Raw genomic sequence first — 24,814 nt, 5'->3', positions numbered from 1 at the left:
GGTGCTGAAGGAAGTACTCAATACCAGGAGGGACACTGTGGCACTACAAGGGGCCCCTGACACTAGCATGGACGATGAACTGCCCACCACCTCCGCCGGCGCTAGTGGACAGGACGCCCCGCCACAGGACCACCACACCAGCACCCCACCCCCTGCAGACAGAGAGCCACCCCACAAACGGTCCCTGAGATCCAGGAACAAGACAGAGAATGATGCCAAGACCCCCGCCAAGAAATGAGACCACCCTGATTGTCATCCTACTGTCCCACTTTGTCACCCTGCCCATAATTAAACTGCCACAGCTCCACTTCCTATGCCCATATGGTCAATGCACTTGTGAGACTAATAGACTGGACTCTGCCATGGACACTCCTCCGCCATCACCCCTCTCCATTTAACTTCCCCCTCCAATATTTTGCATTTAACTAAACACACCTAAAGCACAAAATGATCTGGAGTCTGTCTGTGATTTCGAAATAGTGTATTTGCAATAACAGTGACAAAATGTTTTTGAAATCGTAATGTCAACATACCTATGTCACACAGCTCTAGTCCATGAGGAATTTAAGCAGGTGTCACACAGTGGGACCCACATCTGTGAAACCGTAAGGGGAAGTGACAACTCAGAGACCATACACTGGGTGAAAACAACTGAGAGGAGAGAGGTGGTAGTGTAAAAGTACATGTAATAGGCAGGATTGTATTCTTACCTGTGTTTCACTGGAAATATTGCTGGATCACTGAATCTCTGTTCTGCATGTCTTCTTCCTGTGCTTCATCCTCATCACTGTCCACAGGCTCCACAGCTGCCACAACACCTCCATCTGGACCATCCTCCTGCAGAAAAGGCACCTGCCGTGGCAAAGCCAAGTTGTGAAGCATACAGCAGACCACAATGATCTGGCACACCTTCTTTGGTGAGTAGAATAGGGATCCACCTGTCATGTGGAGGCACCTGAACCTTGCCTTCAGGAGGCCAAAGGTCCGCTCGATCACCCTCCTAGTTCGCCCATGGGCCTCATTGTAGCGTTCCTCTGCCCTTGTCCTGGGATTCCTCACTGGGGTCAGTAGCCATGAAAGGTTGGGGTAACCAGAGTCACCTGCAAATGGCGAGGGACAACTGTTAGACACACACTAACCTGTAGGGATATACCAAGACAACCATTCCCACTGCCTTGCTTCGAGGTGCTCACCTAATAGCCACACACTGTGCCTCTGGAGTTGACCCATCACATAAGGGATGCTGCTATTCCGCAGGATGTAGGCGTCATGCACTGAGCCAGGGAACATGGCATTCACATGGGAGATGTACTGGTCTGCCAAACATACCATCTGTACATTCATAGAATGATAACTCTTCCGGTTTATGTACACCTGTTCACTCCTGTCGGGGGGTACCAAAGCCACATGGGTCCCATCAATGGCACCTATGATGTTGGGGATATGTCCCAGGACATAGAAATCACCTTTCATTGTAGGCAAATCCTCCACCTGAGAGAAAACGATGTAGCTCCGCATGTGTTTCAGAAGGGCAGACAACACTCTGGACAATACGTTGGAAAACATAGGCTGGGACATCATTGATGCCATGGCCACAGTTGTTTGAAAAGACCCACTTGCAAGGAAATGGAGCACTGACAGCACCTGCACTTTAGGGGGGATTCCTGTGGGATGGCGGATTGCTGACATCAGGTCTGGCTCCAACTGGGTACACAGTTCCTGGATTGTGGCACGGTCAAACCTGTAGGTGATTATCAAATGTCGCTCCTCCATTGTCAACAGGTCCACCAACAGGTACACCGGAGGATGCCGCCATCTCCTCACATGTCCCAGCGGACGGTGCCTATGAAGGACAACAGCGAGCACAGAGTCAAACAACTCAGAGGTACGTACCCACAGTTTACACATAAAACCAATCATACACAAAAGGTGTCCTATATGTGTGTTGAGACTAGGCCTAGGTATGTGTGACGCAGTTGAAAATGAGGCCATGTGGGCCCCTGAAATGGCGGCTGCCTGACCTCTAAAGTGGGACAATGGGATGTGAGGTAACTGCCCTGGCGTTGTACACCGTCACAGTAGGCGGTCGCAGACCGCGGCGCAATGCTGCATTGGTTAACATTGGACCCTATGGGTCCCAGGAGCCAATGACGATGTACGCCAGGGGTGATGGTACGCACCGCCGCGGAAGTGACCGCCGCGGATGTGACCGCCATTTTCTATCTGTTTAATCACTCAATACCTGATCTTCGACAGGAGAGGACCTACAATGCAAGTGCTGCTGTGACCTTGGTCTGGAAGAGACAATGGCTCGTGCGTCTGGGGAAAGGGCCCCTGCCTTCACATCGGAGGAGTTGGAGAAGCTTGTGGATGGGTACTCCCCCAGTACACGCTACTCTAGGGTCCTCCAGGCAAACAGGTAAATACACAGGGAGCATGTTGTATGGGCTATGCCTGTGTGGAGAGGGCTGGATGTAAGAAGGAAGGGGGCAGAGTGCTGCGTGCATTAAAGACGGTGAATGCATGTGCCACATGGCAAGGGTAGGGATGGGGGCCAATCACTTTGACGGTGCAGTTGGTAATGACTTTTCTTCTTCCCCTGTACATTTCATGTAGGTTAGCGCCCACCAGAATAAAGATATATGGCGTGCCATCGCCAAGGACGTCCGGACCCTGGGGTTCTACCACAGACGGAGCACCCACTGCCAGAAAAGATAGGAGGACATTCGCCGCTGAAGCAAGAAGACGGCGGAGGCTCAGCTGGGGATGGCATCCCAACGTGGGAGGGGTGCCGGTAGCACCATGACCCCCCTGATGTTCCGGATCCTGGCGGTGGCCTACCCGGAGTTGGATGGGCACTTGAGGGCATCACAGCAGACACAAGGGGGTGAGTACACTCTCATTCTGCTGACTTTGCGATTAGTGGAGTTGTCTGGGTGGGGGAGGAGGGCTGTGGATTTCCCTAGGCCAGGGCGAGTTTCGTAGGCATGGCCCCTCCGTAAGGCAGGCCATGTGGCACCCCACCCCACCTCTGTAGAGTGGCAAGTACAGCTATTCATGCCCCTGTGTCATCTATGTGTGCAGCTGTCGTTCATAGGCTTGTAGGCCATTTCCCAGTAATTGAACAGTGGAGCTCAAGAGCGCGGCGTAGTGCAGGGGGCTTCTGTGTCTGTCTTGTCCGCCAACGGTAGCGGTAATCCATGCACTCAAAATGTCTTTCTTCTGTTGTCCCCCCCCTTTTTGTGTTCTCCCTGTTCTTGTATGCATTAGCATCATCAGGCGGAGGAGCAGTGGCACCGGAGCACGAGGGAGCTGCATCCCACATGGCCCTGGAGGGTGAGACTATGGACTCAGAATTCACCAGTGGGAAGGAGGGTGAGCGGAGCTTCACGGCGGGGACAGGAGCTGAGACCAGCGACACGGACACGTCCTCTGATGGTAGCTCCCTTGTGGTGGCGGCAACATCTGTGCCCCCCGCATCTACAGGTACAGCCACCACCCCCCCACCATTATCGCCCTCCCAGCAGCCCCTCTGCCTTCGCCCCATGCCCGCTCACCCAGGAGGGTGGGCATCACCTTCTCCCCGGGCACCTCAGCCCCTGCCCCAGTCACCCCTGCTGCCCTCAGTGAGGAGGCAATTGACCTCCTCAGGTCCCTCACTGTTGGGCAATCTACCATTTTGAATGCCATCCAGGGTGTAGAAAGGCAGTTGCAACAAACTAATGCATTCCTGGAGGGCATTTACTCCAGTCAGGTGGCCCTTCACCGAGCTTTTCAAACTCTGGCCTCAGCACTGATGGCAGCCATTGTCCCCGTCTCTAGCCTTCCCCCTCCAACTTCCTCCACCCAGACCCAATCCCCTGTACCTCTGCCTATCCCAAGCACACCATCAGACCAGCCTGCACACACCTCACCACACAAGGGAAGCTCAGGCAAATATAAGCACCACACATCCCACAGGCACTCACGTAAGCAACACACACATGCAGACACACCAACATCCACTGCCTCCACTGTGTGCCCCTCCTCGTCGTCTCCCTTCTCCCTCCCAGTCTTGTCTACACTCACACCTGCATGCACTACCTCTATAGCCACTACGTCCCTCACCAGCACACCCACCAGCACATCCCGCTCACGTGCAGTCACCACCCCCACTACCATTCACACATCCCCTTTGTCCTCTCCCAGTGTGTCTGTGATGCCCCCTCCCAAGGTACACAAAGGGAGCCACACACCCACCCAACAACCATCCACCTCACGACAGCCTCCAGCGCATGCACCTGCACCCAATGTCACCAAAAGTACACCTCCTACTACCACCACCTCTTCCTCCACTCCCAAACCCCCTCCAGTTACCCGTCCCAGTGTGTCCAAGAAACTTTTCCTGTCCACCCTTGACCTCTTTCCCACACCTCCCCCACCCCGTCCATCTCATAGGTCCCGAAGTAGCACCTCAGCCACAACATCTCCGGGACCAGTGGTGCCTGTAGTCACCGGTATGTGTAGTGCACCAGGACAGCCAGTGTGGCACGGAGCCGCAGCACAGCCAGTCCCCCACCTGTGAAGCATCAGAAGTTCGCCAGTGCCCGTCGGGAGAGGGGGAAGACTCCAGCCACCAAAGCCGCTCCCAGGGGTCCCGGTGGGAGTGTGGAGTCAGCTATGACACCTCCCAAGGTGGGGAAGGGTCACAAGAAACCCGGCAAGTCTGGGAAGAGCTGCACGGCAGAGAAGACCGCCATCATCCCCGCTGTCCAGGAGGCCACCGCCAGCCCCAGCCCAGCTGCCCAGGAGGCCACTGCCAGCCCCAGCTCAGCTGCCCAGGAGGCCACCGCAAGCCCCAGCCCAGCTGCCCAGGAGGGCACCGCCAGCCCCAGCCCAGCTGCCCAGGAGGCCACTGCCAGCCCAAGCCCAGCTGCCCAAGAGGGCACCGCCAGCCCCAGTACAGCTGCCCAGGAGGGCACCGCCAGCCCCAGCCCAGCTGCCCAGGAGGCCACCGCCAGCCCCAGCCCAGCTGCCCAGGAGGCCACTGCCAGCCCCAGCCCAGCTGCCTAGGAGGCCACTGCCAGCCCCAGCCCAGCTGCCCAGGAGGGCACCGCCAGCCCCAGCCCAGCTGCCCAGGAGGCCACTGCCAGCCCCAGCCCAGCTGATCTGTGAAGGACCACCAGCACAATCCCCGCTGGGCCATGAAGGACCGCCAACTCAAGCACCACTGAACAGCGCACCACCAGCACAAGCACCGCTGAACAGGGCACCGCCAGCAGAAGCACCGCTGAACAGGGCACTGCCAGCACAAGCCCCGCTGGGCCATGAAGGACCGCCAGCACAAGCACCGCTGGGCCATGAAGGATCGGCAACTCAAGCACCGCTGGACCATGAAGGACCACCGGCACATGCACCACTGGGCCATGAAGGACCACCAACTCAAGCACCGCTGAACAGGGCACCGCCAGCACAAGCACCGCTGAACAGGGCACCGCCAGGAAATGCACCGCTGGGCCATGAAGGACCGCCAGCACAAGCACCGCTGGGCCATGAAGGAACGCCAACTCAAGCACCGCTAGCCCATGAGCGGCAGGGGCACTGATGCAACTGGGTCCGTCACAGGGTGAGTGATGCACTCTGGGCACCAGTCCCCCTCCAGAACCAGTGGAGACATCCATCCACTACCTTTGTCCTTCACAGGATGAAGCACTCTGGGCACCAGTCCCCCTCCAGAACCAGTGGAGAGATCCATCTACTACCTCTGTCCTTCACAGGAAGAAGCACTCTGGGCACCAGTCCCCCTCCAGAACCAGTGGAGACATTTATCCACTACCTCTGTCCTTCACAGAATGAAGCACTCTGGGCACCAGTTCCCCTCCAGAACCAGTGGAGACATCTATCCACTACCTCAGTCCTTGGCAGGATGAAGCACTCTGGGCACCAGTCCCCCTCCAGAACCAGTGTAGACTGTTATCCACTTGAGAGACTGTGGCTTTGCACTCCCCAGGATATGGCAGTGGTCAATCCACCCACTGTAGAGACTTGAGAGAATGTGGCATTGCACTCCCCAGGATATGGCAGTGGGCAACCCACCCACTGTAGAGACTTGAGAGACTGTGGCTTTGAACTCCCTAGGATGGAACATTGGGCAACCCACCCACTGTAGAGACTTGAGAGACTGTGGCTTTGCACTCCCCAGGATTGAACAGTGGGTAAACCACCCACTGTAGAGACTTGAGAGACTGTGGCTTTGCACTCCCCAGGATTGAACAGTGGGCATTGAGCCCCCTCGTGGATCTGGTGTTGTACACTCATCCGGCTGAGGTGCCCCCCCTTACCTTCCCCCTGAGGTGCCTGTTGTATTTCTATTTGATGCCCCTGCAGTGTTCTCTCTGTTTTGATCGGATATCGAGTGTGGGCCTCGCCCATGCATTTTGGGCCCAGTGGTCCACGGACTATAAATGGTGCAATACTTGGACTTGTATTATTGGTGTATATATTTGTTTATGGTGTATATATATTTTGGAGTACTGGATTTTAATAGATTACAATCGTTACAATCATTTCCTTTTGTCTTTGCATTCTTCCGAGGGGCTTGGGGGGTGTAATTGTAATGTATCAACATGTATTAGTGTGTGTGTTGTAGTGGGTGGGGGTGGGAGTGTTGCATGTGTGTGTCCCTGTTTTTTGCCTGCCCCCTCCCCTGTGTCGTAGGTGCAGTACTCACCGTGGTCTTCGCCGCCGGCGTTCATGCTCCTGATAGAGGAGCAGGAAGACTATCGCAGGTAGAATTTGGAGTTCCGGTTCCATGGTGTCCTCGTTCCTCGTGGGGTATATAGAGGTGAGCGTTTTTCCTTCGGGATTCCTTTTTCCTCCGTGTTTTTATCCACAGTGAATCCGCCCTGGAAAAGGTGGTGGATTGGCCTGTCATAATAGTGTGGGCGGTACATTGTCTCCCGCCTGTCTGTTGGCGGTGACCGCCGCGCTGTTTGTTTGTACCGCCGTGGCGGTCGGAGTGTTAAAGTGGCTGTCTTTAGTGGCGGTTTCCACCACGGTCGTAATTGCAATTTTTTTACCGCCGGCCTGTTGGCGGTCTTACCGCCGCTTTAACACTGTCCGCCAGGGTTGTAATGACCACCATAATGTACAGTTAAGTAAAAACGTGGAGTTACACCTAGATGAGTAAATGTTCATTTACCTTATAAGTCCCACAAAGCAACATGATATTTATAAAATGCCAAGAATAGATAAAGGTAACACAAGTGCAAATTAAAATAACTGTAAATATATGTGCACTGACTCTTTTGAATATTACGTAGACACCAACCTGTTATTTTTCTTCATGTACATTTTAAGCCTATAAAAAGCCAGCTTCCTCAATATTATGAGTGGTACAGTTTAGAACCTGAGGGGTCATGATGGTGAAAGTTAGAGTTCCCAAGACCATTACATGAGTGACTGTAGTTCTACTGTGCTGCTGATCTCCAACAATTTCCAAGGTATGAAAGCAGTAGAATTTAATAGTATATGATTGTCAATGGAGCGGAAGATTTTATCCAACTTTCACATCGTAGGTTTTTTGGAAAATATACTCTGAATCAATAATAGGGCACAATGCCAAAGTCATTTTAAAAACCACCACAATTCCCATGACTATTAGTGATGTGACAAACAATGATCATGTTATATCCTACTAGAGCAGCAATTTCCAGGTATGGGTGGAAATAGGAACCTAACTAAGACTCAGATAGCCACAGGGCATTTAACATCTCTTCCTCAGTAAGATTACACATGTGCTTTGGAGTGGGTTGCATATTACCTGTCCAAATTTAGGGTCTGATTTGATAACTGATGGGAAGACGCCTAATATCTTATTATCCGCTCAGTGAGTCTTCTCTTTTTCTCAAATGGTCAATTGGTATGATCCCAAGGGGTATTAGAAGGATTAATACAGAGGGAGAGTGAGTGAGCGAAATGTCTACCCAAGCCAAGCTCAATTGATGAGTAAGGTAGAGACCAAGACCCTGATTTATGCTTTTTGGTGCAAAAGTGCACTAATGCAGTTTTGCACCAAAACGTTTACACTGGCTTGCACCATTTCTGTGCACCAGCCGGGCACAATATTGATGGAATGGTGCAAGCCGGTGCAAAGGGTAGGATAGCGTAAAAAAAAATGACATTAGTCGGGGTGGGGCTAGCGGTATGGAAGAAGGGGGGTTTGCACCAAAATTTACTTTAGGCAGGTTAGAGTTAAAAAAAAAAGACTCTAACCAGATTAGTATCATTTTATGGCGCTAAACCTACCATGCCGCATGCCTCCTGCCTTAGAAAAGGCAGGAGTGATGCCCACCACACCAATGGCCAGCACAAGGGACAAGGGTCCCCTGGGCATGGCCATTGCACCCTGTGCCATGTATGGGGGCACATTTTAGGGCCCCCATGGCACTTTAAAAAATAAATTAAAATAAAATATTTACCTGTACTTACCTGTACTTACCTGTGATGGGGTCCCCCATCCTCTTCTGTCCCTCTGGTGTGGGTGGGGGTGTCCCTGGGTCCTGGGGAGGGCACCTTTGGGCTTATTCCATGGTGTTCCAACATGGAAATAGGCCCACAAGTCCCTAACGCATGCCCTGACCCAGGCATTAAAAAATGGGACAAAGCAAGCTTTGCACCATTTTTTGACACCTCCTCCCTCCTGTGCACCATTTTTGCACGGGAGTATAAATATGGCGTTAAGGCCATAGAGTCATTTTTTGCACAGGAATGCCTACCTTGCATCTCATTAAGGCAAGGTAGGTTTCCACTTCCAATAAATGACTTTAGCTCCATAAATTTGGCGCTAGAAGGGTCTAGCGCCAAAGTATAAATATGGAGTTAGTTTTGCACAAAATTAAGAGTAAACTTGAAGCTAATTCAGTGCAAACAGAGTATAAATATGTCCCCTAGAGTCCAGCAGTCAACTTGTGCTAAAAGACTTTGGACATGCGACCAAAGGGAGCAGATGTACCACTCAGCAGCATTTCAGTGTTCTGGTTTAAATAATGATCTGCCAGCACATCTTCCCAAAGCTCTAAATGATGACCATGAAAATTTCAAGGGCTCATTGGCAACTGCTTACCAAGATGTTCACCACCCACAAAACAACTGATCTGGGCCACGCAAACTAAGTCCCAGAAAAAACTGCAAAGAACGGAATAGGGATGGAGTGCAGTTGCTCTTGAGTTGCTGTTAAATTGACAACATGTACACAATTCAGATTCACAAATAATACACATAGGGGGTCATTCTAACTCTGGCGGGCGGCGGAGGCCGCCCGCCAGAGTTCCCCCCTCCGAAATACCGCACCGCGGTCAGTAGACCGCGGAGGGTATTCTGAGTTTTTCCCTGGGCTGGCGGGCGGTTGCCAAAAGACCGCCCGCCAGCCCAGGGAAAAACTCCCTTCCCACGAGGATGCCGGCTCGTAATCGAGCCGGCGGAGTGGGAAGGTGCGACGGGTGCTGTTGCACCCGTCGCGTATTTCACTGTCTGCCAAGCAGACAGTGAAATACTTGTAGGGGCCCTCTTACGGGGGCCCCTGCAGTGCCCATGCCAGTGGCATGGGCACTGCAGGGGCCCCCAGGGGCCCCGCGACCCCCCCTACTGCCATCCGGTTCCCGGCGGGCGGACCGCCGGGAACTGGATGGCGGTAGGGGGGGTCGGAATCCCCTCGGCGGCGCAGCTAGCTGCGCCGCCGAGGAGGATTCCGAAGGGCGGCGGTACACTGGCGGGAGACCGCCAGTGTTGCCGGTCTGACCGCGGCTTTACCGCCGCGGTCAGAATGCCCTGCGGGGCACCGCCGGCCTGTCGGCGGTGCTCCCGCCGACCCTGGCCCCGGCGGTCTAAGACCGCCGGGGTCAGAATGACCCCCATACTGTACTTAGCTTATTACTGCAGTAAAAAATAAAACACAAAAAGTCAATTGCTTATTAGGGAACCTTATCAGAATCTTAGTAAGGCAGAGTCCTACTCATTACAGCAATATCTGATAGGTCCGATCCCATTGTAGCCCAGCAGCAGATAACAATTGCTAGTGATCAGTGAAATAACAGCTAACAAAACAGCAGAGAAATTCCTTGTCAAATGGCAGGAATGCTATGAGTATAATGAATGGGTGGGGCATCTTTTAGCAGTATGTACACACCAGAAGGTGGCTGCAGGCTATATTAGTGAACTAAGAGATTTTAGTTGTGGCCTAGTCTTGGATCCTGGAGGTATCAGAGAAGTTTTCAGGAGTTGCCTTGAAAGACTCTCTAGGGGGGAGTAGAATATGGAGCACTTTTTGGTTTGTTTGACTTCGGATAGAATTACTCAGGAGGAGCGGGGCCGCTTGTGGGAGAACCTTACCTCTGATGATTTACAAGCAACTCTTCAAGAATTTCCATCATGGAAGGCCTTAGGTACAGATCAAATACCATTAGAATTGTATAAGGTCTTTGGCACAGTACTTCTTCCGGTTATGCTGGAGATCTTTTTACAAGTGCAACAGGGCCAAAGGCCTTCAGAATCATAGTCGGCTGCTAGTATTGTTGCTTTTTAATGAAAGTAAAGGCCCCCTCTGACCCAGATTCTTACTGACCCATAAATAGTGATGCAAAGAATTATTTTATAGTCTTTGGTAAAAGGTTGGGCCCATTATCGCCAAACTAGTCTCCACTAATCCGCATGGCTTCATCCCAGGTAGGACACCACTGATCATATTTGCTGGGCAATAACACTTTTTGATGCAGCTGATGTCACAATCGAGCCCATGGCTTTGGCCTTGTTTTATGCAGAAAAAGCATTTGACTGGCTCAATTGAGAATATCTGTGGAAAGTCATGGGACCATTTGGAATAGGATTGCACCACACTAAGGCAGTACAGGCTATTTATTATAAACCTTAGGCCTGGTTGCAGTTGATGGGAGGCCAGTCTGGTTGTATAAATATTGAAAGAGGAATTAGGCTAGGGTGCCCTTGCCCTCCCTGCTTTTGGCGCGATACAGCGATCCTTTTATTCATAAATGAGATGCTAACCCAGTTATACCATCAGTAGGATGATACAGCTGGAAGATGGAAATTTTAGCTTATGCTGACAATGTGGCAGTTGCAACCGCCGACCCAGATGCAGCATTATGGGCAATAGAGGAGAAAGCCACCAAGTTCAGGGAGTTTTGAGGTTACTTGTTGAATAGTAATATAACACATTTGGTGGTGAACAGACAAATCAACACCCAAGATGCTTGAGTGGTCGGGCAGGTAGTTTATTTGGGGATTTGTATTAGTGTTAAGGTTGATCAGATGGTTAAGCTTAACATGGCTCCGATAATTGGGAAAGCAAAGCAGGATTTCAGGAGATGGAACAACCTACATTTGTCTGTCATATGGCATTGCAATATTGCAAAATTGATGTCTGGTTCTCTATGTCTTTCGTGCTAACCCATTAGAGTTTGAAACTATGTGGCTTAAAACAAAGGATGCTATGATCTCCAAATGTATTTGTTCATATGGCAAAACAAGGAGGGTGATTAGGTTTTTGTCATTACCCAGGAAGAAGGATGGATGGACTCTTTTGAATTTAAAATTGTATCAGCTGGCAGCGGCCCCTCCATATATGAGACCTTTCATAAGTAATAGGTCTGGTGGGGAAGGGCTCAAAGAGCACACACCATTTATCTATGAGTTGTTAATAGAACCAGAGGGTAAGGGCTGATTTTTAAAATTGGCGGAACCTAGCTATTACAAAAAGGTCCAATTCAAAGTGCTAAGGGGCATCCTTTAGTAACTGGACAACTTAGCAGAAAAAAGCTGGTTTAGGCAGACTCGGTTGGTACACTTCAGTCCATATGAATCTGTTACTACCAGATATATTTCAAGATCTCTGTCTGTTAATATGGGTGAGGCAGGGATTGTTAAAATTAGGGGATCTCTTTCAAGGATCCAGCTTAGCATCATTTGAGGAGTTCTGGGGTAGACTTGATTTAAATTGTACAGACTTTTTAAAATAATTACAAATTCATGATTTCTTGCATAGGAAAACCAGTGGTTCTGCTGGGTTCTCGAAGATCTTGCTTTTGGAGGTATTGCTCAGCCCAGACGAGTGTTCCATCAGTCAGATTTATTCAGTTCTAAGTTCTTGCAGATGACCTTGAGAAACATAATAGCAAGTGTCAGAAGAGACTTCATTCTGGTGATCTCAGCCTTTATGAGTCTCTGGTGTTTAGCCATATTATACTATGCTCCTCCAGCACAGCATTACAAAACAATTTTTGACTTATACATTACCACTGGAAAGATTGCCAAATAGGGGGGCACAGGGGAGATATGTTGTCCACATTGTCAAGTTATGAAAGCAGATCTGATACATATGTTTTCTACCTGCTGTAGGTTAGTTCAACTTAAATCAAACATCTCCAAAAATTTTGGGGAACACTCTAAATGTTGATTTGGTATTGATTCCACAAATCACGCTCCTCTGGGTGCTGGAGGTATGGACATTACTGATAAGGAGTTTTTAATATTTATTGCTATGGCTGTGTGTTGTATCTGTACTGCTGCAGCATGGCATGATCCCCAGCCCCCATTCTTCCATCAATGGCAAGGGTGTTTTCTCTCAGTATTTAATCTAGAGATCGCACTTTATTAGAACAAGCGAAGGATGGCTACCTGGAAGGGAAGGAAAATTTGGGAACCACTTGTAGACTGGGTAAATTCCCATCAGTAGACTGGAGGCTGCCAAACTGGTTGACCTATGCCCACCATAGCATCTTTTTAAGACACTGTAGCATAGGTTATATGACAGCTATTTGTCATTTTGAAGCACTTCTTATTTCAAGTAAATGTAAGTTTATAGCATTTTAGGCACGTCAAGCACTTCAAGTATTTCAAGCATGTTAAGGTATAAAGGTCTAGAAACAAATTGGTGGAAGTATAGGAACTGCACTTTCTTCAGTTATTGCATTCATATGGTTATAGATCAGTTTTTGATGTCTCTTTTTTTAAATCTAACTGTTCTATCTTGATACGTTCATATGGAATCATATGTTTATGAAAGGTTGAATATAATTCATTTCTTGTCGAGAATTTCCACAAGTGCTCCAGTAATTATGCAAATGTATGTATTTAGCACTTTAACACTGTTATGATTCCCAAGCCTGTCCTGTACTGTATGGTTTAACCTGGCACATACAGGATATGTAGGCATCAGTACTCAGAACGTCTTTCATACAGAAATTATGCAACCATGATTAGTTTGTTTTGTCGTATTAGCTGGACTCCTGGATGTTCATGTGGAAATTAATTACTGCTGCATTGCTGAGTATAATCTGATTTTTTTGTGTCTGTTTTTATTCCCGTGTACCACTCATTTTTCTTTTTGTTTACGATCATACAAATATAACATATTTAAAAAGCATCAATTAAAATATTTAAATTTAAAAAAGCATGTGTAATGTGGGTGTGATGTAATGTTAACCTTCATATAATCATCAACAGTAAACTGGACATGAAGGTACCAGACAATGCTGTCACTGCATCTGGCTTCCAGACCCTGAAGATACTGAGAAAGATATTCAAATGGCTCACAAGCAATGCTAGAAAAATAGTCATTCATGCCCTAGTCACCATCAAGTTGGACTACGGAAACACCTTTTATGCTGGCATAACCAATCAACTCACTAGATGACAGCAAAGCATCCACAACATGGCAGTTGGACTACTCTTCAACCTCCCACACAGAACTCACATGACAGCACACCCTAGGGAGCTCCACTTGTTCCTGATACACAAATTCACTAATTTCAAACTGCTCACACACACATTCAAGGTACTTCACATCTTCGGCCCCACCTACCTGAACAGTCACATCTTTTTCCCTCAAGCAACCAGACACCTCCGTTTTGCAGGACTCTTGTTAGCACACATCCCAAGCATAAACAGAATCAGATCAGAAAGAGAGGCATTCTCTAACATCGATCCTAAACCATGGAGCAACCTCCAGCTTCCATCAGAACCTCCTCCTGTTTTCTTTAATTCCACAAGAAGCTGAATACCTGGCTTTTAAATTAACCAACCTACCATAGGCAGAACTATGCAGACATCCCTTCTCAGTGCCAGGATTCTCTTCTCAGTGTGAGTGTTTATTTCATATGCATAATTAAACACATTCATTAATAATGTGTGATTTAAAAGATCAAATAAGAGTTACATATTAGTCATACAGTTTGTGGTAGGTGACCCTGTTTCCCCATAATAAACAACATACAAGCTAATAATGTTGAAATGAATTTAGCTAGCCTAATATTAATGTGATTTTGAATGTTAATTTTACACATTAAAGGCTGAAAGGCCTGCACATGTGTTTGTTTCTTTTGCATGTTACGTTTTTTCTAATACAGATGTTTTTTCTTTAGCTAGTGAACAGACATTTGTTACATATGAGATGACTGATAGGGAGGGTCTCACCAGAGGGAGAGAAGATGCCAGGATGGAAGACTCGTGGGAAGAACTGCCTGTACCTAACAGTTTGTCTGGTGTAAACACTCAAGGAACTAGCCATACGTGTTTCATTGTTTAAGATGTGAAACTGGGAAGTATACCTGCTCCCAGAGTTTGGAGAGAACTGATTGATTTGAGAGAGTTGGAATGAGCTGAAATGTTGCAATTAGTGATTTTGTTGACATATAATGGCATATGTTCCTTAGACTGTTGGTTAACTCTCCTGCTCCCTGTCCCTTGCACACTCTTGTGCATTAGAAATGTGCTTACTGACTTCAAACTGAGAAAATCCTTCTCATCTCTGCAGATTTCTAAAACTTGAGTACAATGGCTTCATGGCTATGCATGCTTATTCTCTCATCAGAAACATTTATTTGTTTTTTCTGAACTTGGCACCTTATCTATTTGTCTTACCGAATGCCCTTTAGCAATTTACCCTTCTTAATTTAGAATAGATGTTTTGCTTTATAGAACACACTTTCTGGCTGTTCTGTGTTTTGTATATAGTTTTTAAAAAATGTTCAGAAAACCCTTAATTCTCACTCAAATTTTCTTTGTCATTTTTCTTGAAGCCTTTTTGCTCTTCACGGTTAATTAATGTAAATGCAAGGTCCTAGCCACCTCTTCACATTGAAGAATAAATGTCCATATAACCAGCGGTAGGGTGTGTATGATGGTTGTACTGTACAGTAGGATTCAAGAATACTCACTCCAGCAGAGTGGTAGCACAGTGATGTTTATGTCATGGGAGAGAAGGCTCTAGAAAGGTCCAAATAATTTAGATCCAATTGAACCTTGCTCCAGGCGAAATTGCCTGTGTCCTTAAAATCCATGGCCCAATTTTGAAGATCGACGGTTCTGGGGGTTCCAAAAGTGCTTGCAGTAATAGAGGAGTGATTTTTTAAAGGGTTTGTGCATCACAATGGTTTATGTTAAGTTTACAGTGTTGTGTTTTTTGTGTTGTGGTGATGTTCATGGCCTACTTGAGTAAGTGTGCACATGCGCTTAATGCTGAGCAGTTGAAGTTGTTATTGCGTTCATCACAGTCCAAGATCCCACAATGATTGAAGATGAGACAGATATGAGTATTTTGTTGTATACCTTGTCTCCTAAGTTTTCTGGTGTCTGTTCATGAGGTACCATCCACAGCACAATTGAGATAGGGACCTGTAACTGATTATGTGACTCTACGAATAGAGATTGCTGTTGGTAGACCATATTGCGCAGAGGGGAAGCTGTATTAATTAGAGTGATTTCCCAGTGCTCTAAATTTTCATCTGTGTGACCCTGTACAAGTTGGAATGTGCTATTTCTGACTGCTCTTATGTGAATGACTACTTTAAATTATTTAGCATAGTAGACAAGAAGTATTTGTTATTCATGCTTGCTTTAGAAAATCGTAAAGGAGGGTGAACCACAGAAGAGAGTGATGACTGCCTCACAGAGTGCCAAACGGCATAGGTCAATTGGAGAGAAGTGTCACACTGGGATTGGTTGTTGTGTCATCAGGTGTCATGCTGTGATAGGACAACGGGGAAAAATCATGCTGAGATTGGATATGAGTTCTGATCCATATTAAATTGTGATTTGGATTAAAATGCTGCATATTTTGAATTGAGGTTTGTTAATTTCATTACTAAATCACTGTAATCACAAAATGTTTCAGAGTCCTTAGAAATATTATAAAGGGTGACATGCATGTTCCTGTCAATGAGGGCAAGGAAGCTCCATCAGAAGGTATTCAAGGTCAATACATTGTAACAAATGGGCTTCAGATATGTGTTTGTGGATTTGTCAATGGCATAAGATCACTGGGAAAGGAGAAGCCTTAAGACTTCCACAAAATGGCACATTTAATTTGGGGATTATTGAGAATTTAAGGGAGGTATTGTATGATATGACACCACCCCTTAGACCTGCACAATATGAAGATTTAAGGCCCAGATTTAAAAGGGCCTAGTGCTACTTTAGCACTGCCTTAGAATCATTTTCTTTACTCTAAGGTGGCACTAAGGTGGCCTTTTCCTCAAGCCAAATTTAAAGGGTGAACTGGGTGCAGCGCCACATTACTTAAATCAGCCCCTAAGCGTTTTAGAGCATGCCGCATGTGCCAAGGACAAACAGAAATATCAGAATCAATCTAAGAAAGCAGTGTACAATTAAACTGATGCTAATTGGGATGAAGAAAAGGAAACGGTGGAGGAGATATGTGGTTGAGGGAGCTAGAATCTACCCCGTATTGACAACTGAGAAGTCTAAAAATAAAATAAAACAGGGAGATGACGATGACAATGCCACAAAAATTCTAGCATTTATAGTTACTCTAGGGATGAACTCTTTGATGCTTTTTGTCTATAAGACCACACCAGATGATGCCAGTCCACAGTTCAAGCTTATGCAGCTTCAAGAGGTAGTACTGCTGCTATGGCCCTTGTTGATCTGAATATGATTCAGGTTGAGAAACCACCTCCAACTTTATGCATTGCAATTGCACATATTGAGGCAAGTACGACTATGGCTGCCCCGATGTTCTTTACCCTGTTGTGCCTATTCCTATCCAATGCCACAAACAATACCTCCCTAAACTGTAGCCATTCCTGTTGTTCCTGCGCCATTAACCATTGCCTGGGCCCCTGCTGTTCCAGGAGCTGTGACCACAACATGCCTCATCCTAAAATCACAGAATTCACAAATTGTTGCTTGGAGTCCATTGCATAATGTACAATCTATGAGAGAGGGAAGGAAATGTATTTTCACAGCTCCAATTAGTCAAGGAGATATAGGAATTTCTGATAATGCGATGTTGCCCCCCATGGTTTGAGGAATCTCCTGAAAGTGCAGGGACAGGAGAGACTGAATCACTTTCCACGAGTCAAGGGAAGATTAGATCTCTAGATGTGCCAAAATTAAAGGTGGAACTAGCAGACATTATTAGGAGAAGTTTAGACATTTTACATCCCAATCAGTACTAAGAAAATGAGCTGATATATTTGAGTTAAGAGATCACAAGAGGAGCAGCTGTGACACATGAGAACCTTCAAAATTGACATGAAAGTATGAAGTAGATCTTTCCAAAATTCTGCCTTTACAGAAAGTTTTTAGGGAACAACTAGATGATGAATCATTTATCAGCATATGTTCTTCAGGGGTGAAGTTACACATTGCTGAGTTAGTTAAATGCACACGGAAACAGATAATTTTTACGGATTAGAAAGCATGTGGGGGAAGAAACAGGGAAAGAAAAAGAAGCACACGGACAGTGTAGAGGTGAATGGTAAATTGCCTCCAGGATCTACAGACATGATGAAGCACCTACATTCTTTAAGAGGGAGATACCAGGTAGGGGGGTGTTCATGTGCTATGGAGTTGAGGTGAATTTGTATCATTTACAAACAATTTCCCAAAATTGAGATTCCAGCACAATGGTACAACCAGATTGAGTGGTTTGTGATGATTTCAAAGGTTCTGTGGAATTATTTAAATACTTTTTTTGACATTGTGGTGCCAAGTGATTTATGGGATGAATGTAAGACAGAAACCAAGTGGCCTTCTACACAACCCCCATGTGATCCACGTACTCATGCACCATCAGCTACGGTGAAGACAAAATATGAAAAGGTGGTCACTTTCCTGAAAGGAAAGGCCCTGGAAAGGGAAATTGATTGGGTAAAGATTAAAAGAATGACTCACGAAGCTAAAGAATCAGTGCATGCATACTATGAATGGGTTTTGCAGGTGTTTAAACAGCATAGTGATCAAGAAAACCCTGAAAGAGGAGATATAGGAAGCTTTGTGTCACAATTTGTTCTTGGGTTGCACCTGGAGATCAGAATGAATATACAGCAGAACATAGGCCCTCATTACAACCCTGGTGGTCAGTGATAAAGTGGTGGTAATACCGCCAACAGGCCGGCGGTAACTATCGCCAAATCATGACCATGCCGGTTAGATCTCTGAAAGACAGCCAATGTACCACACTGACCGTTAAGGTGAAAACAACAGGCACCACGGCAGTAGCCGCCTACAGCCAGGCGGAAGTCAAAGTTCCGTCCACCATAATATGACAAGACAATCCACCTTTTCCTGGGCTGTTCCAACGACATCAAAAGCCTGACGGAAACAGAGCTCAGAAGTAAAAGGACTCACCATTGGAGACACAGAGAAGAACCACACCACCATGGAACCAGAACTGCATGTATTTCCGATGAGATTCTACGTTCTGCCCCACCACGAACACCAACGCCGGCGAAGACGACAACGGTGAGTACAGCCGCCTAGCACACAAGGGAGGGGGGGGAGGCAAATGAGAGTGACACACACATGCACAACACAAACCCCAGACATACACACCCTACACACTACCAGATTCACAAGAAAACAAGTTAATCCACCTAAATCGGCTGAATAATGCAAGGGCAACACGAATTTACTAAAGTGAATGTAATAAGATAAACACAGTATAAAAATAATTTTGCCAATGTTAGAGATATCTACAAATGTACAGAAAAAGGGACACTGCCCAGTCCTCAGTTTGCGTGGGTCACATGGCCACAGGGCAAAGTCCAAGGCCCCACTTGTCACCTGCATTAATACGGAGAGAACACTGCAGGGGCATCAGTTGGCAAATAGGCAGGCACCTTAGGGGGAGGGGGAACACCTCAGCCAGGAACGGAAACAAGACCGCTGGTTCTGGAGGGTGCAACATGCCCAGTGCTTGGTTCTGGGGAGTGCAAGGCCACAGTCTCTCGACTGGGTGTCTTCCCCACTGGTTCTGGAGGGGGCAACATGCCCATTGCTCTTGGTCCTGGGGAGTGCAAGCCCACAGTCTCTCAAGTGGGTGTCGTCCCCAAGGGTTCCGGAGGGGGCCACATGCCCATTGCTCTTGGTCCTGGTGAGTGCAAGGCCACAGTCTCTGAAGTGTGTGTCTTCCCCACTGGTTCTGGAGGGGGCAACATGCCCTGTGCTTGGTCCTGGGGAGTGCAAGGCCACAGTCTCTCGAGTGGGTGTCTTGCCCACTGGTTTTGGAGGGGGCAACATGCCCTGTGATTGGTCCTGGGGAGTGCAAGGCCAAAGTCTCTCGAGTGGGTGTCTTCCCCTCTGTTTCTGGTGTGGACAGGCCGCGTAGCAGCCCATGGAGGCAGACTCACATTGAGTCTGCCGGTGGTGACGGCTGCACTGTGGTGGTGCTGGTGGTGGTGGTGGGAGGCTCCTGCACAGCCCCTGCACCCTCGGATGGCTGCACTGTGGTGGTGCTGGTTGTGGCGGTGGGAGGCTCCTGCACGGCCCCTGCACCCTCGGATGGCTACACGCCCATGGTTGGTGTTGGGGGCTCCGTAACAGCTGCTGGTGCAGGCTCCTTGCCCTTCATGCCTGCTGGTGCAGGTTCCATCCCCTTTCGGATGGTAGGTGAAGGCTCCTTGCCCTTCTTGCCTGCTGGTGCTTTTTCCATCCCCTTTTGGATGGTAGGTGAAGGCTCCTTCCCCTTTCGGCTGGCAGGTGCAGGCTCCTTCGCCTTCAGTATATGTGGCTGGAATCCGTTCCACCACGAGTAGGTGCAGATGGAACTGGGCCCATGGATTGTGTGGCTGAGGTGCTTGAATGGGTTCGTGATACCCTGGCCATATGTGCAGGATGGGGGGAGGGGGGAAGGGAAGCGGTCAATAGTGGAAAGGAAAAGTTTCTTAGGGACATTGGGGCAGGAAGAGGGAGAAGGAATGGGAGTGGAGGATGAGGGAGTGGTTGTTGGAGGTGTCTGTCTGCTGGATTTGGGTGCAGGTGCATGGGCTGTATGCTGTTGTGAGGTGGATGGCTGTTGGGTGTATCAGTGTTTGCGTTTGTGTACTTTAGAAGGGGGGACAGACACAGTGGGAGAGGATACAGGGGACGTGTGCATGGATGTTTGTGGAGGTGTCTGCCAGTGAGGAGGGTGTTCTGCTTGGTGTGGTGATGATACAGGTAGTGGATGATGATGTAGTGATTTCAGGTGTGAGTGTGGACAGTGGAAATAGTGGATGTTGTGTCTGCAATTGGATGGTGTCTGTGTGAGAGCCTGTGGGATGAAGTGTGGTGCTTGTGTTTGCCTGTGACACTCCTGGGTGTTGTGCTGTGTGCACGCTCGTCTGGCTGTGTGCTTGGAATGGGTTGGGGTTGAGGGGAATGAGACAGGGAAGTGGTAGTTGGAGGGGGGACGGTAGAAACAGGGGCAATGGCTGCCATCAGAGAGGAGGCCAGAGCCTGGATCAATCTCTGTTGGACCGCCAATCCAGTGTGACTGCCCTCCAGGAATGCATTAGGTTGTTGCATCAGGGCTGCCAGCCGCTGGATGGCATTCACAATGGTTGACTACCCTACAGAGTTGGATCTCAGGAGGTCAATAGCCTCCTCACTCAGGGCAACAGGGTTCACTGGGGCAGGGCCTGAGGTGCCTGGGGGAAGGAGATGCCCACCCTCTTGGGTGAGCGGGCATGGGCAACTCGCTGAGGGTTGGGAGGGCAGTGCTGGTACGGGGGTGGCAGCTGTACCTGTATCTGGGGTGGTCACACAAGTGTCCGCCACCACCATGAAGCTTTCATTGGAGGAGGTATCTGTGTCTGAATTCTCCCCTCCAGTCCCTGCCATGGAGCTCCTCTCACCCTCCATCCCACTGGTGCCCTCAGCATCGGTGCACTCTGCCTCCTGGGTCCTGTGGGATGCAGCTCCCTCCATCGCCAGTGCCTCTGCACCTCCGCCAGATGATGCTAATGCACATAAGGACAGGATGACAAAACAAGAAAGGGGGGAGAGAGACAAAGGATACACTGGGTCAATGGCTGCACCAACACCACTGTTGGCGTACCCAGCACCCTCACACACAGGGAACAAGCCTACGCACTATGCATTGCACCACCACTGATATTGCTAGCCACCAAGGAATAAGGAGGGACACACACCGCGAACTGCAGCACACCTGGGACCCACGCAGCCCTGACCAGTAGTGGATGCTTACAAGCTAGGTAGGGAGGATTATCCCTTCAGAACCTTAGCCACCAGAGGACCTACGCTGCTATGTCAGCCCTGGCCTAGGGGCACCCACTAACACACATCCACCACCCGGATGCCAACCCACCAGCCGTAATTTGTAATGATATCCACTGTACTCACCCCCTTGTGGCTGCTGTGATGCCCTCAAGTGCCCATCCAGCTCAGGACAGGCCACCGCCAGTATGCGGGCCATCAGGGGGGTCAGGGTTCGACAGGCACCCCTTTCTCGTTGGGAGGCCATCCCCAGCTGGGCCTCCGCCGTCTTCTGTGACCAGCGTCAAAGGCCCTCCCACCATTTGCGACAGTGGGTGCTCCATCTGCCATAGAACCCAAGGGTCCGCACGTCTTTGGTGATGGCACGCATATGCCCTTCTTTTGATGGGCGCTGACCTGCAGAGGCATTACACACAGGCAAACACCGTTAGGCAAACAGTCCAGTCTCTTACACATATGGCCCACCATACCCGTTTCTATCACCACTGGCACACACATAGCCCAGCACACAACGGGTACACCGCAAAGAGGACATCCACCAACCCCCTTACACGAGGCCTTCACACACAACTCTATGCATTCATGCTACATGCATCATGCCCACAGTGTACTCACCTGTTGGTATGGAGGCCCATACAGCAGTTCGTACTGGGGTAGAACCCCATCCACCTGTCCCTCCAACTCCTCCGAAGTGAAGGCTAGTGCCCTTTCCCCAGTCACACAGGCCATGGTAGGTTCCAGACACAGGCCACAGCAGCATATACAGTGTAGATCCTTTCCTATGGAAGGTCAGGTGGCAAGTGAGGAATCAGATGGGAAATGGCGGTCATGTCCGCGGCAGTTCATACTGTCACCACCGGTGTAGTTCACCATTGGCCACTGTAACTCATAGGGCCAAAAAATTAAACAATGAGGAATTGCACGGTGGTTCCTGACCGCCTCCCGCCACCACGCACAACATCAGCGGAATTACCTTACTTCCAACTGTCCTTCCACACAGGACAGGTGGACGCCATTTCAGGGGGGGTGGCAGCCCTATGGATTCATGCTGCGTCACAGGAGAAATAGGCAAATACTGCAAAATTCACACTGAGCCATTCCAAGTTTACAGAATGCAAACTCCTGTTGTGGCTCCAATGTTCAGTTTGTGACAGTATCCTCACTCATATGTCCCTTAGATACCTACCGCTGTGGATGAATAGGAGATGGAGACATACCCCCATGTACAGACCCCTGGTGGACTTGGCAACACTGGAGGACAGGCACATTATACTTCCTATAGACTAAACAGGGCCGCAATAACAGAGCTGAGTGCCCAATTGCAGCCTGACCTGATATCTGATATCCGTCACCCCACTGGGATCCCCCCTTTTGTGCAAGTTCTATCTGTACTCCATTTCCTGGCAACTGGTTCTTTCCAAGTGACAGTGGGCTTGGCAGAAGGAATGTCACAGCCAATGTTCTCAATAGTGCTGACAAGAGTGTTGTCGGCCCTGATAAAACACATGTGCAGCTACATTGTTTTCCCCCATGTTGAGGATTTGGCCAACGTGAAGGCCGAGTTTTATGCAGAGGGACATATCCCCAACATAATTGGGGCGATTAATGGTAGACATATTGCATTTGTACCCCCCGCACCAGAATGAACAGGTTTTCAGGAATCGTAAGAGTTTCCACTCCATGAATGTTCAGATGGTGTGCTTGGTGGACCAGTACATCTTCCACGTCAATGCTAAGTATCCTGGGTCGGTGCATGATGCCTTTGTCCTGAGGAATAGCAGCATTCCAAAGGTGATGGCCCAACTACAGAGACAGAGGGTGTGGGTAATAGGTGAGCCTTGGTCCCCACCCAGTGTATGTTAGTGTATGCCTCTGGTGTTAACCTAATAGCATAGTGTGTGGCTAAAAGTTGTCCCTCAATAGTTGCAGGTGACTGTAGTTACCCAAACCTATCATGGCTGCTGTACCCTGTGAGGAATGCCAGGACAAGGGCAGAAGAACATTATAATGAGGCACATGGGCGAACCAGAAGGATAATTGAATGGACCTTTGGCCTCCTGAAGGCCAGGTTCTGGTGCCTCCAGCTGACAGGTGGATCCCTGTGCTACTCACCCAAGAAGGTCTGCCAGATAGTAGTGGCATGCTGCATGTTGCACAACCTGGCCCTCACATGCCAGGAGGAGGAGACTGAAGATGCCCCTGTGGCAGCAGTAGACCCTGTGGACAGTGAGGATGAGGAGGCAGAGGATGAGGATGAGGACAACAGAACATCAGTTATACTACACAACTTCCAATGCCACACTTGTAGAACAGTGCAACTTTATATTTCAATGACTTTGGTTGTAATCTGTGTGGCAATGGTATACTGATATTTCCCACTTCTATCCCCACTCACTGTTCCCTCTGGCATTTTGCAGATGTTGGTGATATGACAAATACTCCGGGTGTGATCACTACATCAAGCTACAGGTCATTAATCTATGCTCATCATGTGCACAGTTAATTAGCATTGTTTGTACCTGTTTCAAAGAATACATATTTGATATACATGACTCACTCCAAATAGATTTCTTTCAAAGGGTGTTTATTGAAGTGCTAATATATGGGGGAAAGTGCCATGGGATGGGGTGATGATGGAGGAAAGTCAAGGGTATTGTTCCAGTCTTTTTATTGTACAGGTGCATTGTCCAAGGGGACATAGGAAGGGGAGCAATGGCAGTTCAAGGTGGACAGGGTGACTGAGTGGGCCACACGGGTGACAATCAGGAGAATCTAATTTCCTGGCGGGGTCTTGGCAAATGTCTCTGGCTTCTATCTGGATCGCAGGGAATGTTTGCGGGGTGGTTCACCTTTTGCAGAGGGAGGGGTGCTGGTGGGCTGTGAGTCCTGTGGCAGGGCCTCCTGGCCACTATCGGCAGCGAAAGTCGAAGGCTGGTCAGATGTCTGACTAGTGGCAGGGGCCCGCTGGTGTAAGACTGCCTCCCTCATAATGTTGGCCATGTCTGCCAGCATCCCTGCTATGGAGATCATGGTGTTGTTGATGGCCTGCAAGTCCTCCCTGATCCCCTGGTACTGTCCCTCCTTCAGCCGCCTGTTCTCCTGCACGTTGTCCATGATCTGCATCATCGTGTCCTGGGAATGTTGATAGGTTCCCAGGATCTCGAAGAGTGCCTCCTGGAGAGTCGGTTCCCTGGGCCTGTCCTCCCCCTGGTGCACAGCAGTCCTCCCAGTTTCCCGGTTGGCCCGTGCCTCTGTCCCCTGAACCGTGTGCCAACTGCCACTGACCCCAGGTCCCTGATTTTCT

This window comes from Pleurodeles waltl, chromosome 8 (genome assembly GCF_031143425.1).
Source record: "Pleurodeles waltl isolate 20211129_DDA chromosome 8, aPleWal1.hap1.20221129, whole genome shotgun sequence".
NCBI lineage: Eukaryota > Metazoa > Chordata > Amphibia > Caudata > Salamandridae > Pleurodeles > Pleurodeles waltl.
Note: the sequence above shows the minus strand (reverse complement) of the source record.